This window comes from Corapipo altera, unplaced genomic scaffold (assembly GCF_003945725.1).
Source record: "Corapipo altera isolate COAL_440 unplaced genomic scaffold, ASM394572v1 90, whole genome shotgun sequence".
Classification (NCBI taxonomy): domain Eukaryota; kingdom Metazoa; phylum Chordata; class Aves; order Passeriformes; family Pipridae; genus Corapipo; species Corapipo altera.
The window spans coordinates 23179-39536 of record NW_020884990.1 but is presented as its reverse complement, the minus strand read 5'-3'; the positions used below and the strand labels follow the sequence as shown (position 1 = coordinate 39536).

General features: G+C 45.0%; 2 long non-coding RNA genes across 2 annotated transcripts in view; both read right to left on the bottom strand.

Moving 5' to 3' along the window:
• Positions 1–608: 608 nt before the first annotated feature.
• On the bottom strand, positions 609–5692 carry LOC113958194. Its single transcript, XR_003531445.1, has 2 exons — positions 4401–5692; positions 609–710 (listed from the first exon to the last, which is right to left on the bottom strand). It is a non-coding gene; the product is annotated as an uncharacterized LOC113958194 (long non-coding RNA).
• A 7066-nt stretch (positions 5693–12758) lies between these two features.
• The window catches only part of LOC113958192, a 6685-nt gene continuing 3085 nt past the window's right edge, over positions 12759–16358 (bottom strand). Inside the window, exons 3-4 of the long non-coding RNA XR_003531443.1 lie at positions 14595–14710; positions 12759–12804 (exon numbers count right to left, since the gene is read on the bottom strand). This is a non-coding gene — a long non-coding RNA (uncharacterized LOC113958192). The remainder of the gene's footprint in view (positions 12805–14594; positions 14711–16358) is intronic.

Here is a 16358-nt window from a genome sequence, read left to right as displayed (position 1 = left end):
TGGGGAGACCTTATAAGAACTTTCAGTGTCTAAAGGGGCTCCAAAGGAGCTGGAGAGGGACTCTGGAAAAGGGTTTCGACTGACAGGACAAGGGGGAATGGCTTCCCACTGCCAGAGGGCAGAGTCAGATGGGATATTTGGGAAGGAATTGTTGGCTGTGAGGGTGGGGAGGCCCTGGCACAGGTTGCCCAGAGAAACTGTGGCTGCCCCTGGATCCCTGGAGGTGTCCAAGGCCAGGTTGGAGCAACCTGAGCTAGTGGAAGGTGTCCCTGCCCATGGCAGGGGGTGGGATGGGATGAGCTTTAAGGTCCCTTCCAACCCAAACCATTCTGGGATTCTGAAGATAACACAACTCTTCACCTCCATCCAGTTCTGAACACTCATGAAAAAGGATGGAACACTCTGGGGACAGGGAGTGCTTCTCTCCCAGGCTGAACAACAGCTCTGCCACTCCAGAGCTGCCCCTGCCTGATCCCAGGAGGAACAGAGCTGCCAGTCCTACAGGAGGAGCAGCTGACAGGAAAAATGCATCCTTAAGGATGCAAAAAGCTTTCCTCTTCTGCCCATCCTTTTCCTTGGAGTCCATCAGAAAACCAACCTGAGAAAATGTAGAAAACTGGTTTATTTCTTGCACAAAGAGAATGAAGATTGTTGGCAGGAGCACAGATTTCTGGATAAAAATATGGTTTTCTCTCTCACACTCGAGCTGGCTGGGAAAATAGAAAAAGAGACTCATTTAGCTCTATCTTTACTAAATATTTTTTTGGTTTTGCCTAAGGTTCCTGATTGTGCCTCTGTTTTTTGTCATGTCTTTCTAATAAACTGCATAGTTTACATTGTATTTTTTTCTGTGTGCTGGATAAACCCACAGTTTGTGAGATTTCAAGCCACCTCACAAAGTTGAACCCATACTTTTGTACCATATTTCACAGTACCTTATATGCATTTAAGACATGTTTTTCTTATGACTCAGCCCCATAACTGGGCCAAAATAAGATTTGTGACCAAATAGGGTTTGGCCACAGCAGTTCCCTGCAGATTTCTCTGTCTCTCTCTGAGCAAACACAGAGTTCATTTCCCTCTTCCCACCAAAAAACTCCAGAAAATCCTAATTTGGAGCCAACCAGTGCAGCAGAAAAATGTGCTTTCTGCAATAATGTTGCACTTAAAACATTTGAGAATCAATCATAAGTAAAATAGAATAAAGAAAGGGCACCAATTCAAAGCTAAGGAAGTATATCCACACTTTTTCCCCAAAATATTGTGGCATGTTTGGCTCAGCCAGAACATGGTACCTTTAGGGTCAGTTCTCCCCGACTGCAAAGTGTGTCAGTTGGAGTTGTAGGCAATAGTTTTAGTATTTTTATTTTATTTTATTTTTTATTCCAAAGAGGATGGTTTGCCTCCAGCTGTGAACTTCAGTCAGAAGGCTAAGTATCAGTGACAAAGAAAAGAATAAAACTGATGCACAAGACTAAACCCCTTGTCACAGGAAACAACCTGATTAGGCCTTTATTTACTACAGCATGTAGATAGATTGGAATTATTTTCTGTAATATTTTACTTCAAAAAAGTTCCTTTTTCATGTTTCAATTTGCACTGATACAAAAATACATCTTTTTTTTTTTTAAAAAAAATACCCAACACCTTAAAAGTATTTTCCTACTTCCAACAAATCCTTTTATCTAAGGGTGAGACCAGGTTGTTACTTGAGATTGTTTGCATAAAATCTCATTAGCCTACTGATTCTACTTCTAACACCTTAGGTAGTACTTCATTACCATGCAAATAAAGACAGGCTTTTCACATGTAGCTTGATGCAGGACTGATTGTTCTCTTTTAGGTAGCACCAGCAACAAAACCCTATTAATGAAAGTCATCAATAATTGTTCAACAGGTGAAAGGGATTAGATTCAAACAGAGCCTCTCTCATCACCAGAAATCTCCTTTACCCCTCCAAAACATAAATTCTGTTGAATACCATCCTCAGGAATCTGAAAGGCACCGAGTTTCATCCTTTTCTCCCACAGAGGGACACAACACATTGGGGGGAAATACTCTGAAATTCAAAGTGAAATCCTGAACACAACAAAAGCAGTGGGGTTTTCAGTGTCAGCTTCTTCCCCCAGATCTCAACCCTGTGCCTGTCAGCCAGTTCCAGTGATGGCACCACCTTAATTTAAACATTTCTGACATGGAAGGTCAATGCTTGAATGTGGCACATGGTTTGTGAGAAAGAGTAACACAGAACCATAGCCATGGAATGGTTTGAGTTGGAAGGGACCTCAAAGCCCATCTCCAGCCCCTGCCATGGGCAGGGACACCTTCCACTAGCCCAGGTTGCTCCAAGCCCTGTCCAACCTGGCCTTGGACACTCCCAGGGATGGGGCAGCCACAGCTTCTCTGGGCTAGATGACCTTTAGGGTCCCATCCAAGCCAAACTGTGCTATGATTCTGTAAAATCCTATTTGCACTCCAGCAGGCTCCAAAGCTGTGTTATTTTAAGCATAACTGCCCTCCAGAAATTAAGCAGAGCATCACTGGGACTCCCCCTGGGACAGACACCCCAACAATTCCCCCTGTGCCCCAGAGGATCATTCAAACCCTCCTGGAGCTCTGGCAGCCTTGGGGCTGTGCCCACTGCCCTGGGGAGCCTGGGCAGTGCCCAACCAGCCTCTGGGGGAAGAACCTTTGGCTGAGATCCAACCTGAGCCTGCCCTGACACAGCTCCAGCCTGGGTGCTGTCCCTGCTCACACAGAGCAGAGCTCAGCACTTGCACCTCTGCTTGATGACCTTATTCATGAGTAGGTTTTGCACCATCATCCCAGCAGGCTGGGAATCAGCCACCCTTAATTCCTTGTGCAGACTGGGAGCTGAAGAAGATGAGAATTTTGGTTTGGGGGAGGCTTTGCACAAATTTCACCCCATTAATAGTGTTGCCTCTATTAACATGTCTGTGGGGTCTGAAATGGCAGCTCTTGGGTGTGACCACACCAAATGCAAAGCAATAAAATCACTGCTCAGTCAGGCCCAGGGGGTTTCATACTTCATGCTGGGTTTTCCCTCAAGGAATTTTTGCTCCAGTGAAGCCAGCTGCATTTTGCTGCCTTTCAAATCTGCTTTGTGGATTTATTTTTTCCCCTCTCCTATCTGGTTTCTTTCCTGCTACTTCCCAGATCTCTGCTGAGCTGTTTCTGAAGAACACAGGGCAAGAATTCCTGCAGGGACACCTTCATCATCCCCACCTTTGGCGCAGCAGATCTCTGCTCTGTGTGAGCAGGGACAGCACCCAGGGAATGGCTGGAGCTGTGCCAGGGCAGGGTAAGGTTGGATCTCAGGAAAAGGTTCTTCCCCCAGGCTCCCCAGGGCAGTGGGCACAGCCCCAAGGCTGCCAGAGCTCCAGGAGGGTTTGGACAACACTCTGAGGGACAGGGTGGTATTTTAGGGGTGTCTGTGCAGGCCCAGAGGTTGCAGTGGATGATCCCTGTGTGTCCCTTCCAGCTCAGGACATTCCATAATTCTGATACCTCTGAGTGATAATGGGAGAAGGGGAGAGAGACACACACTGAGGATTCGCTGCTGCTTGAGCTGAGCTCTCCAATTTTGGGAAGCAATGAGAGCACTGAGTTATTTCCTCCCCAGTGTCACTGTACAAAAGCTGTCCAACGTTTTCCTACTAAGAAAAACTCTTTCCAGGCACTAATTTGCCACGTGGCTCAGTAACAGGGCTCAGCTGAGCGTTTATCACCTCTGCACTCAGAGCAAGCTTTGCTCACTTCTCCTCTCCCTCCTTTGCTCTCTTCCCCTGTTCCCTGGTTTCCCAGGTGCTTCTTTTCCCTCTGGAGAGCTGTGGCTGAGCAGAGGAGGGGCAGGGACCGAGCTCTGCTCTGTGTGAGCAGGGACAGCACCCAGGGAATGGCTGGAGCTGTGCCAGGGCAGGCTCAGGCTGGATTTCAGGGAAAGGTTCTTCCCCCAGAGGGTGGTTGGCACTGACCAGGCTCCCCAGGGCAGTGGGCACAGCCCCAAGGCTGCCAGAGCTCCAGGAGGGTTTGGACAATGTTCTGAGGGACAGGGTGGTATTTTAGGGGTGTCTGTGCAGGGCCAGGGGTTGGACTGGATGATCCTTGTGTGTCCCTTCCAGCTCAGGATATTCTGTGATTCCATGAACTGGGAGCAGAGATGTGCAGAGAAGAAATACAGGGATGAAACAAAAATGCTGGAAGGAGCTTCCAGCACATTTTTCATAACATGTGCAAACCCAGGCACAGAGCAGCAGCAGCACTGGAAACGTGGCTGTGAGAGACAGTAAAAGACACACCTTTTTGAACAGAGTGCCAAATGAGGGGGAAAAAACTAAATTAAAAAGCCCCCTAAGATTTTAAGTGAAGAAAACTCTTACCCATTCATCACAAAGTTAGGAGCAATGGAGCCTTTGTGTAAGCAGACAGGACTTGGCTATGAATTTCTCCTGCCCAAAAAAGAACCTGGAATAAAGAAAACATCAAGAAACCTGTCAGGTAAAAAAGAGAAAACCATTTTGATCACATAGTAAAAAGCACGTGCACTGCATTTTTGGATTTTTTTTTTTTCCTAACAGCTCTAACAAGTCCATTTATTGTTCACTTTGTCTGCTCCTTGTTGGCAGTGAAATTAGAAGGAGGAGCAGCAAGATGTGTGTGGCTACTGTATTTATTGGTGTCCTCAGCTACTTTTGCCATCTTCTGCAGCCCAGAGAACTCCTAATAATTGCTGAGTTTCAAAGTTGAGCTTTTCCCTGAATTAATGAGAAGAAATACACAGTATTTGGGGAACATGTTTGTGAAAAGAGGAAGGAAATTTCATTTACATGGAATGAATTGGGCCCGATTTCTGCAGCAATTGGGAGCTGAAAGGCAGAGCTTTGCTATAATGCAGTTTGATTACCATTGTTGGCTTCCTTTTCATTACTTTATCCAAGAAGCAGTAGAAAAAGCCAAGAATCTATTATCAAAAACTCCAGCAAGGTGGGGGGAGAAGGACTGAATACATGAAATAAAAAAAATTTAGGTGTTTTGAGAAAAATCTCCTGCTTAGAAGTAAAGGGTTTACTGTTGCTTAATCACCAAGTAATAAATATGTAAGAAATTCTGTTCTGTCTTGTAAAAGCAAAGCAAATTAATTCTGTAAGTATATCTATAATAATGATGATATTACACAACTCAAGCAAAACCAGCTAATGAATCCTACTGACTAAAAACACCTCGTTCAGTTCTTAACATTCCAGTCACAACTGCCAGAATTTCCAGTTCTGCTGTCAGAAGACAGAGATGGCATAAAAGGAAAAGCAAAACTCCTAGAAAGTCATGTGTAATATTTACTAATCACTACAAATTGAGAAAGATTTAAGAGTTCTCGTGCCTTCAGCTGCCAAATATCATCTGAAAGGCTTTAATGCTTTCTTAGACCCCCATTGCCCTTTCACTTGCAAATTTTAGACAGGATTACATTTCCTTGGTTGGTTTCTTTGCACAGAAATTGTGCTCTAAGCAAGTAATCAGCATTAAATGATTAACACCGACAAGAAGCAAACAATACAGACAACTTTCTCTGTGTTCTCTTCTTTGATGCACTTCAGAATACAAGAAAAATTAAGAAAGCTGATGGAAAAAAAAGCAGTGCCAGAGCTTACCCTGGAAATCTGTGGCCCTTTCCTTTGGGATTTTTTGTTTGTTTTCCATTTTGTTTTAAGCACTATAACCCAGATATCAAAATCTGTATTTGATTTGTCAAACCCAAACCATTATTTTGTGAATATTAGGGACAAGGAGGGGAACAGGAGACAGAGAGGGAGAGAAGAGAGAGGGAAAGGGGAAGGTTTGGGAAAGGGGAAAGGAGAAAGGAATCAGCCCATTGGTTCTGAAAGGGTTACTTTTGGACAGAGTCAGTGTTAATAAACATAAATACCACCTGGTACCCCCTTGATCCCAAGCTAATATATGTTAATATGCAGTTGGGTCTGTGTCTAGGTGAGTTGTTCCTATTCCAATTCACTTTGAAAGCTATTAAGTTAAATTGGACATTTGCAAAACTGTGAGACAATTTGCATTCCTGCTTAGAAAAATCTATAGTCTGAGTAAATCACCCTCAAAGCCTCCTCTCTGTTAAACTAAAATATAAGGCTGAATATTAAAAAGCAAAACTCACCTGTTGCCAGCAGTGATGGACTATCTTTGCTTAAAAGACATTGCTTAATTAAAAACAAATGGGGTTAACATGAATTAAAGCAAGGAGCTCAAGTGCAATCAACAGTCAAGTCAATCTGAGAGCGGTGTGACCTTTAAAGGAGAATGTTTTCACTTGTTAAACACATTTTGGGAAAGAAATATAAGGTTAGAAAAAAAAAAAGGAAAAAGACAAGGGGCTGTTAATAGGCTGTGAGAAAAGAATCTAAAGAAAAGCAATCTTGCACCTGGCAATTAAGGCAAGGACTTATATTTTTAATGAATATTTTCTGTGCACTTTCATTTCTCCTCTCTGTATTGTTCTGCCCAACTGCCTAAAGTTAAATCAAAAGAGGCACTCACCGGGGACAAATAACCCAAACGAGCCTAACAACAACAAAAGGACTGTTATCCACAGGAATAACAAAACTTCTAAGGAAAAAACAAAATCAGGGGGCCATTAATTAGAAAATTAGTTCCAAGCAAGCCAGCAAGGTTTATTTTTACGTGCAAAATGGGAATGTTGCTGTTTACATCTCTCGGAGGTCTTTAGTGATGCTGACTGTGAAGAAAGTCAGAAAGGCTCAAAAATAAAGGGATTTTTTCCACACTTCAAGGCTCAATGGCAGAAGAACCAACAAATTCCCCCTGAACTTTTCCAGCAGCACATGAATAATGGGATTTTCTGGGGAAAGGGGTGTGAGGGAACAGCTGGGTGGGCATCTGGCAGCCAGCCAGGGGTCACCCCAACCCTCTGTTTACCCATAAAGGTTCCTAAAAGCTGGGGGGAAGTTTCTTTCTCTCCCTTCTGAAAATTCCCAATAGAGGAGGCTTTGGAGGATGCCACGCTGCCAGCCCTGTCCCCTGGGGAATTTCCATTAGGGCAGGAACACAGGCCTGTGAGGAACTTCCCAGGGAATGAGCGAGATGAGAAGTTTTATAGCAGAAAACTTATTCCGTCTCTCACAACTCGCTTGATTGCTTTTTCCATTATTATTGGAAAGTCATTCCAAAACCTCATTTCCTCTATCTGTGAGCAAACTCCTGAAGTCCAGCCCAAATTTATGAGCAGACTATTTGAAACCACTCATTCTTATGCTAACATTTCCCTATAACTTTCTCCATTGATTACTTTTCTCTCTCAAGTGCCCCTCAAGAGAAAGTCTATCGCCTGTCAACCTTAATTTCACGAGGTATCATCACATAAAATAGGTCTCCATTTCTTTGGTCAATCTAATCATTTTAGAAAAATACGGGACATTTTTCAAGACAAATGTTGGAGAGTTAGGATTTAACATGAGTAATTGCACTTTGAGTCTGAGAGCACCTTGAGGCAGGGGGGGCCTTTTGTTCTCCATCCCTCCCGCTCCCTTCTTAAAAGGGACTCCTCCAAAAGATGCTTTAATGAGTCTGAACCAGGCAATAAAACCTTAGAAACACGTATCATCAACAAATAAAATAAACCAGGAGTTGTCCTCTGTAATACAGCAATTTTCAAGGATTGAAGCACACGATTCTTCCCTTTCTTTCCAAAACAAGGGTTTATGCACATCTTTCTTTACTCAGTCTCAATTTAAGACTCTCTTCCAGGGAATAAAAAAGGTTACAAAGACTAACAGTCATTTTCTCAGGAAAGTTTTCAGAATTCCAGATGGAAGGTTGAAAGGTGGAGATCAGGTTGGTCACACACAGTTCCCAAAGCCAGGAGAAGGACTGGCAGAAGGAATGCTCTGTCTGCACACTGAAGGAAGAAAATACAGAGTCCTTCATTTACTTCACAAAATAATCTGTAAAAAGAAGAGTTTTCCATTATACAAAGTGTTCTGGTGACACCTGCAGACTCCAAAATACCAGTGGGTTTTAGACAAGTCACAGATATTTTTTGTGCCTACTCTCTGTGTCTTTTCTCTGTGTGGTTTCCATGGGCCATGTTTAGACTAAAAAACAATCATAATTTTTCAGGTGTTGGCAGGATCCTACCTTTGGGCCTGGAAGACACTCAGGGAACTGCACCCACCCCATCCCACTGATGGGAACTTGCTGGCCCTATGGAATGCTGTCCTGGGATAGGATGACACTGTGAGTGAGTGGGAACGGTAAGAAGGGCAATGCCACACAATATGATCTGCTCTGGAAAACCACAAACACTTCAATTGAAGCTAAACTAGCAAAAAAAAAAAAAAATACACTTTATGAGCGTTTTAGAGCTGCTATAAAACAGGGGAAGACAAAAGATGGGCTAATTTAGTGCTTTGTGAAAGGTCACATAAGGCTTGTGTCAGACAAGAACACAACTCGTTTCTTCCACACCACAAACACCATTCTTTCCTTCTCCAGACCAAGGTGATTTGTCTGTCCAGGTCCCAATTTATGGAGAGAGATCACCCATTTCCACTCCTTCTTTTCAAAATTAGATAAAAGTTAGAAATCAGGTTGCACATGGTGTCCCCACAGAGATTCACTGTCATCTGAAGTCTCCCTGATGTGAGGAGCTCAAATTAATTTACTGTCTTTCCTGGTGCAGGCAAACTATAAACAACATCATTTACTGTGACCCGAGGTGCTGCTTCCCCTTCTTATTTTTCAGACATGTTTTAATAAGCTTCAGAGAAATCCAAATGCAGGAGGAGACACTGAGTGACAAGAATAATTTACTGAGACTTGGAGATTCGCATCCCTCTTGATTTTAACACAATGGCAGCTTTCACTGCCTTTAAAAAGGAAACTGAGGAGCTCTGCACTCTGCAGTAGCCAGGCTTAAAACTCTCTCCAGGCACTTTCAGCTCCTCTGAAGTGGATTTGTGAGAGGTAAACACGAGGCTGCAGAGTCAGGAGCACCACAGTCAGCACCGGGACCAGGAGGGGATTTAACACAAGCTGCCAAAAAGGGTAAATGAGCCCCAAACCCCCCTGTGTGGAGTCAGAGGTGAAATAAGGAATTTAACAGAAGGACTTGCTGCCAACAGGATCCACAGACCTGGCAGAGCAGCTGCTCTGTACCTGGGCTTCAGGGAGACTTTGGGGAGCCAAGAAGAAAGTCCAAGCCTTAAAAGCCAAGCTGTCCATCCCCACCCCAAACCTTTCCTCCCTCAAGTGTTTTGAGAGCATTTACTTCACTCAGGATGTCTGGCTCTGAGCTGCAGCCCTTCCCCACAGCTTTGGAAGGTTTTGAGAGTCTTTCTGAGGTTACAACAGGAGCTCATTAACTTTCTCCCTGTCGGGAGAGGAGGAGGAGAGCAAGTCACCTCCGAGGGGGATCTTTAGTTCGGTCTTCTTATTAAACTGATGTCTGGCAAGGCAGGAGAGGAGATCCCACCTTCACACAGAGAGGGTTGTGGAAGATCATCCTTTGAAGGGACGGCAGGATGTTCTCAGGTCACACATGTGCCGTGAGCCCCACTGAGGAATGAAAGTGTCAGCAACAGCAGCCTCCTGGAACACTCCCGGAGCAGAGAAAATGTGATATTGTTTATTGGCATCATTGCTTTTGCCCAGAGCACTGACAAAAAACTTAGTTTGGACAAAATACCAGTAAATGAAACATAAGAGAAATAAAATGTTTTATTTTTTATTATCATTGCTGCTCTTATTTCAGAAGGAAGCCACAAGGGGGATTTCCCATGAAACCCTGGTTTTCTTAAAGACCTTCTAATATCAGACTGAAACTACAGCCAGCCGCCACCACCACGGGAAGAAAAATAAAGCCAAGGCTCTAAGGAAATTGCAGCACTTAAGGACACTTCGGTTTTATCACCAGGCAGGGGGGAAATGCCTGATTTCCTGGTGGCTGCTCTCTCAGCCTGATCACAGCGAAGGACACTCACCCTCCGATCACCCTGCTCAGCATCCCTTTTCACCCACCCCTTCCAGCTATTAGCAAATCCCCAGGGAGTGTTAATTGCTGGCTAATTCCAGGCTGGCTGCCATTGGCAACGCTGAGATGCCAAAAACATTTAGGAGCACTGATATCCAGGATATTTTGGAACCAAAAAAAAAAAAAAAAATGCTTTAGAGCAAGTGCCTTGTCTATCACAAGGCATTACTTTTCCCTTTAGCAACTTTAAGTGCAGTAACTTGTTCTGATCCTGAAAGGACACAAACCTGGCACCTCCAATCTGCTAATCTGTGTGTATTTTGCTGGCTCAATTTATCAATAATATCAGAGTGTGAATCAAAACAGCCAGGGCACAAATGCCTGTTCCCTTCTGCCACTCAAGAACAGAGAGAATAAAATCCATTCAAGGGGTAAAGTGCACAGTTAACGCTCTAATCTGCTACACCAAGAGGTCCTGAAGCCTTGCCTAATGCAAGCCCCCTTCAAAAATACAGAGAAAAGTACAAAAGAATTTCAAATAAGAGAGAAATACTGAGTTTAAAGCACACTCATGCATTAGTAACAGGGTTTTGTGGGGGAGTAGCCACAGCAAAATAATGCTCTAGTGGCTTTAAAAGAAAAACAAGGTGAAATCTCACACAGGTTAGTAAAATCTGGCACTCTATTAAAGAGTGGGCGCTCTGAATTCACCCTCTGAGTACATCCTACCTGAAAAGCCCAGACACACAGCTATGTGTCTGCTCAAATACACATCTTAATTCCAAGTTTAAATACTTGCCATGCAAATACCAATTTAATGCCTGTAAAGCAGTTAAAATCCAACTCAGAAGCCTGTGCACAGAGTAAGCTTTATCTGTCTCACATGAGGCAAATAATTGACAAGCTGCTTCCTTTCTGTAAGACAAAATGCTTATCACAGTGTTTCCCAAATCAATACCAGGGAGCTGCAGCCAACTTTGAGGCCTCTGATACTTAGACCAAGTGGTGGAAAGTACTTTTGCTCATAGGAGGCACCCAGCAAAACTTGTGACCAAAAGGGCAAGAGAATTGCAAGGGACTGCTTATAGACTGCCAAAAACACTGGAAAGGTGGCTGGCAAAAATAAAAGAAACCAAGGTAAGCAGCATCATCACCATTTCCTTTTTGGGAGGAGCACAACAGCATAAAAACATCAGGTATCAGCAAGGAAAATGGGAGAAGAAAGGTGTAGTGGGTTGACCCTGGATGCCAGGTACCCACCAAAGCCTCTCTATCACTGCCCTTCTCGCCTGGACAGGGCAGGAAAAATATAACAAAGGTTCATAATTTGAAATAAGGCCCAGGGGAGATCCCCCACCAAACACCATCACGGGCAAAACAGACTTGATGTGTGGAAATCAACTGGATTTGTTATGAACCAAAGTCAGAGCAGGGGAATGAGGAGTAAAACTAATCTTGAAAACACCTTGTCCCCACCCTTCCTCCTTCCCAAGTTGTCCCTCCTGTCCCCCAGTGCTGCAGGGAGATGGGAATGGGGGTCACAGTCAGTTCATCCCAGGTTGTTCTGCTGCTGCTCAGGGAGAGGAGTTGGAGTCCTTTCCCTGCTCCCCTGGGGTCCCTCCCATGGAGGACAGTCCTTCACCAGCTTCTCCAGCGTGAGTCCATCCCACAGCAACAGTTCTCCAGGAGCTTCTGACACTTTTCCATGGGGTCAGTCCTTCAGGCACAGCTCCAGCACCACAAGTCCTTCCAGCAAACCTGCTGCAGCGTGGGCTCCTCTGCCCAGGGGCTGCAGTCCCTGCCAGAAGCCTCCTCCAGAAAGGGTTTCCCAGGGGGTCACAGCCCCCTTTGGGCATCCCCCTGCTCCCTGTGGGCTCCTCCCTGGGCTGCAGGTGGGTCTCTGCTCCACCACAGCCCTTCATGGGCTGCAGGTGGGTCTCTGCACCCTGCTGCTCCTCCCTGGGCTGCAGGCACAGCTCCTCACCGTGGGCTTTCCCACGGGCTGCAGGGGAACCTGAGCTCCGGCTCCTGGAGCACCTCCTGCCCCTCCTTCTGCCCCAACCTCAGGGTCTGCAGGGCTGTTCCTCTCACATATTCCCACTCTGCTCTTCTCTGGACCCAATTACCTCTGCACAATGATTTATTTTTTTCCTTCTTAAACGTGTTATTCCATAGGCATTGCTATCATTCCTGCTGGGCTCAGCCTTGGCCAGTAGTGGGTCCATCCAGAGCCAGCTGGAATGGGCTCTGCAGGACATGGAGGAAGCCTCTGGCAGCTTCTCCCTGTTTTCCCCCCACTACCAAAACCTGACCACACAAACCCAATGCACACCACCCACCTCAGGGTGGTCTTTTCTCATGGATGAGCTCCCACCCCAGTTCACCTGGACCTCAGGCTCCAGGAACATCCAGCCCAGGGCCACCAGCACCATGCAGCATCACCTCCCCCTGTACAATGAGCTGGGCACTCAGAGCCCATTTAAGGCTTTAGTGAGAGAGAATAAAGGCTTTGTGTCCCCAGCACTGTTATTAGCACCGTGTGAGAGCTGCCAGGAGCAGGTTCTTAGTGAATGAATTCAGGCCCGTCCTGCTTTTTCAGTCTTTGAAGCCCCCCCATCCCAGCAATCTCCACATCCCTAATTTGTGTGTATACACACACAGTCGGTTCCAACAAAAGCTGAAGATCTATTTATCAGAATATTAAACTCAAGAAACCTGACTTCAGTTTTGAAGCTGAGCTCTCCAGAGTTTTCTCATGTCACTCCATCCATCCCCACCTCCTTCCTCCTCTGCAACACAGGGAATAAAGAAGCCTTGTTTTCCCTCTTCTTCTTGCACATATCCATTTGATTTAAACTGTCCTTTACAAGCTGGGTAGCTTTTATATACCAAAACGTGCAAATGAACTGGGATTTCCTACATGAATACAGATGGGTCCTACAGAGTAGAAGATATTTTTCCAAGGGTGTTATATGAGCTCCTGCTCCCATCTCCCAACACATTGTTCCTGTGCACCCACAGCACTCTCAAACTGCATGTTCAAAAGCCTCAAACTGAAAGAGCAGCCCCATATAATTTTGGCATAGCACTGAAATCAGAGTTCTCAGACAGTAGGAGCCTTCCTCAGGCATGTTTGAAACTCCTTCAAAGGAAAGACAATGGGATATTGTGAATACATTATCTCTTAGTAAAGAAAAAAGCAGGAGTCATGCCGTGGTCATCAGAAAACCTTTCACTCCATTAGTTTCTGATGTTATTCCGCATTTTCACAAAGGAAATTTCTAACAGTTTGTCTTTTCTCAATAAATCTCTCCTTCAGTTTCTTCTCTGAGTTTTTATTTATCTAAATTTTATCAGGGAGAGACGCGGCTGACATTTCTACCTGACTACCAATCTTTCTAGAGATGTGCTGCCAGATAAATGAACACATAAATGCTCTTCCTGGAGCTGCTGGAAATCAGAGAGAATTCCTCACGGGTAACACGTGTCAGCCAGTGACAGAAACACTGGAGGCACAGCCCCAGCAGCATTTGGGGACAACACAGGCACTGGGAGCCCACCTGCACAGACAAACAGGGGCATCTTCTCCAAAGACAAGTAAAGCTTGTTTATAAATATCTGTTTTTTGAGGAAAAGTTTGATTGAAACAAACCACAGGAAAATGGAGCTGCTTTGTTTCAAGGCTGAATAAAACACAGCACTGGGGTTTCCAAAGTCAACTGAGAGGTGTAGCCCCATGTCTTCTGTTTCTTTCAGTGAAAAAGGTGTGTCTGTTTTATCCAGAATAATCTGAAAACCTACAGCAGAATGACACCAGCTTACTACAGCAAAGTAGGACTAAGAACAGTCACAGCCCCCAGGTCCACTCATTAAATGGATGGCACTTTGCATAAAACAATATATGAATTTTAAAACCTAAAAAGCCTATATGTTTAAATATATAAATTTAAAAACAACAAACAGCTGAAATGTTTGAAGATCATCACATGTCTTCTTGCACCACTACTCTGAAATTCCAGCAGCTTCAGGAGCATATTTCTTTTGGCTGCAATGCCCCACTCTGCAATTCTCCCTGCATGGCCTGCTGGGAAACATCCTTCCTGTGCAAGCCAGAGAAAGCTTCAATTAACTCCTGTATAGAAAATTATGCTTATAATCACCTGGGTTTTTTAAGGAGATGGAAGTTTGAGGAGCAGACTGTGGTCAAAGATGAACCCGCTTGACAAGGTCAGGTGGACTCTGAAGAGAAAATTGTTGCCTGTGTAAAAGTAATTAAGCTGCACTAAAGAGAAGCTGTCAAAGCTACAGCAGCCTCAACTGGGGTAAACCAGAGCAACTAAAGCAGTTTTAATGCCCATTTACACCAGCAAAGAGTCTGGCTCTAACACTGGATGTCAAAAAAATAAGGCAGAGTTGGTGAAATTACGCAGTTTCATAAAAAGCTATTACTTAATAATGAGGTGCTGGTGCTGAAATACCCAATTATCCCCGGGTTTATTAACCTCTGTGCTCACAAACGTCCAAGAGTGAAGCAGAAGCAGTGAATTCAGTGCAGTCACATGTTCCCAGAGCCCTCTACCAACACAGAAACCCAGGAGCTGCTGCCAGCAGAGGAGTTCAGGTTTTGACTCCCTGCAAAGCTCCAGCTCGTTGTTCTGCTCCACAAACTCCCCCAAAAGGGTCAGGCCAAGCTTCCTGCAGCAAAAAAAAAAAAGCATGGACAGAAAGCCTTTGGAGCAAGGGAAAAGCAAAAAGAGGTTTAACAGCTCAAGCACAAGTTGGATTATCCAAAACACAAGTTTTCCAGGCTGAGTTGAGGATGCCTGAGCTCAGCTCAGCTCTCCCTAACCCAGACTATGCTATTCTGGGACTTAAGCACTATTTCTCTTCATATATTTCCTGGGAAAGAATTTGCAGTTAAGATCTAAATACCACCCACAGCAACCACAGATAACCTTAACTGGTGAAGAGATAAGACTTAATAATTCCTCAACTATTCCTGATATTTCCACAATTCCCATATGTTTTGGAGGTTTGAGGGGCAGGGGTTGTTTTTCTTTTTTTTTTTTTTTTTGTTTCTTTTAATTAAGCAAAGCAGGCAATTTGTACTTGCTCTGCAATTTTCCCCCTGCCCACAGAAGGCCTTTGAACAACTGTTTCGTCCAGCTCTCTCCATTTTACCTGAGAACTCAAAGCAGACTTTCCTCTCTGCTGACAAAGTGAACCTGAGCAGTGGGAAGCCAGTAAATCTCAAGCAGCAGAGGTGCTTTATGTACCTTAAGTACTGTAAGATTAAAAATGTGGTTTTATCACAGTGTGATGCCAACGTTAATAACTAGTCTGGAGCAGGAATTCAAAGCTTTCACTGTTCTATAATTGAAAGTAGCCCAGTTGCACATGGACTCATCCAGCAACAGAGGAGCTCAGATCATCTTAGCGAGTGTTTCACTCGAACAGGAGCCTGAGAGGGGCAGTGAAGCATCACTCAGTCGGGCATTACCAACAGTGGGATGTGCATTAGCAAATGAAGCCACATGCAAGTCACAATCCAACGCCATCTGATTGCAAAGAAGGTCAGGCATGCAGAAAAATTCATTTGTGGCACTTGCTGAGAGCAGAGTGAACATTTAAATTCGAGATTTCCAGCCCATCAACAATAGTCTTACCTGCTGCTACAGTTTCAGTTGTCCCAGCAACAAGCAGTTCTTTCTTTCAGCTTTATTATTGCTTCTCCTTTTCAATGGGCTTTTGTAAGGCAATTATGTCACAAATCTTAATTATTGTTTCATTGGATGTTTTGACTAACAATGGCTAATAACTACATCATGTAACAACCCAGCTGTCCCTCCAGAGCACAGGTACAGAGGCTGCAGCCACCACAGCTCTCCCTGCAGGCACTCCCAGATCAAAAGGATGCAGAGCAGCAGGAGCAGGAGAGGCTGGAGGAGCCACAGAACAGGGCAAAGGGCCACCTGCCTGGAGGAGCTGCAGCTCCATGTGCGGTCACGGAGCTCCAGCACCTCTGGAGCGACAGCCAGGGCGGGACAGGGCACACCTGGAGCGAGGGAAGGGCACAGCTCACCGGGAGAGCAGGCAGGGACCACGGGGAGGGAGGGGGATTTCACAGGGCAGAGCTCTGAGAAGGGATGGAGGAGAGCGGGGGGGGAGCTGGGACAGGGGAACAACTGAGGGGACACTGTGGGAAAAGGAAAGGGAGAGGGGGAAAGGGAAAAGGGGAAACGGAAAGGGAAAGGGGGAAACGGGGAAAGGGAAAGGGAAAGGGGAAGGGGAAGAGAAAGAGGAAGAAGAAGGGGAAGGGGAAGAGAAAGGGGAAAAGGGAAGG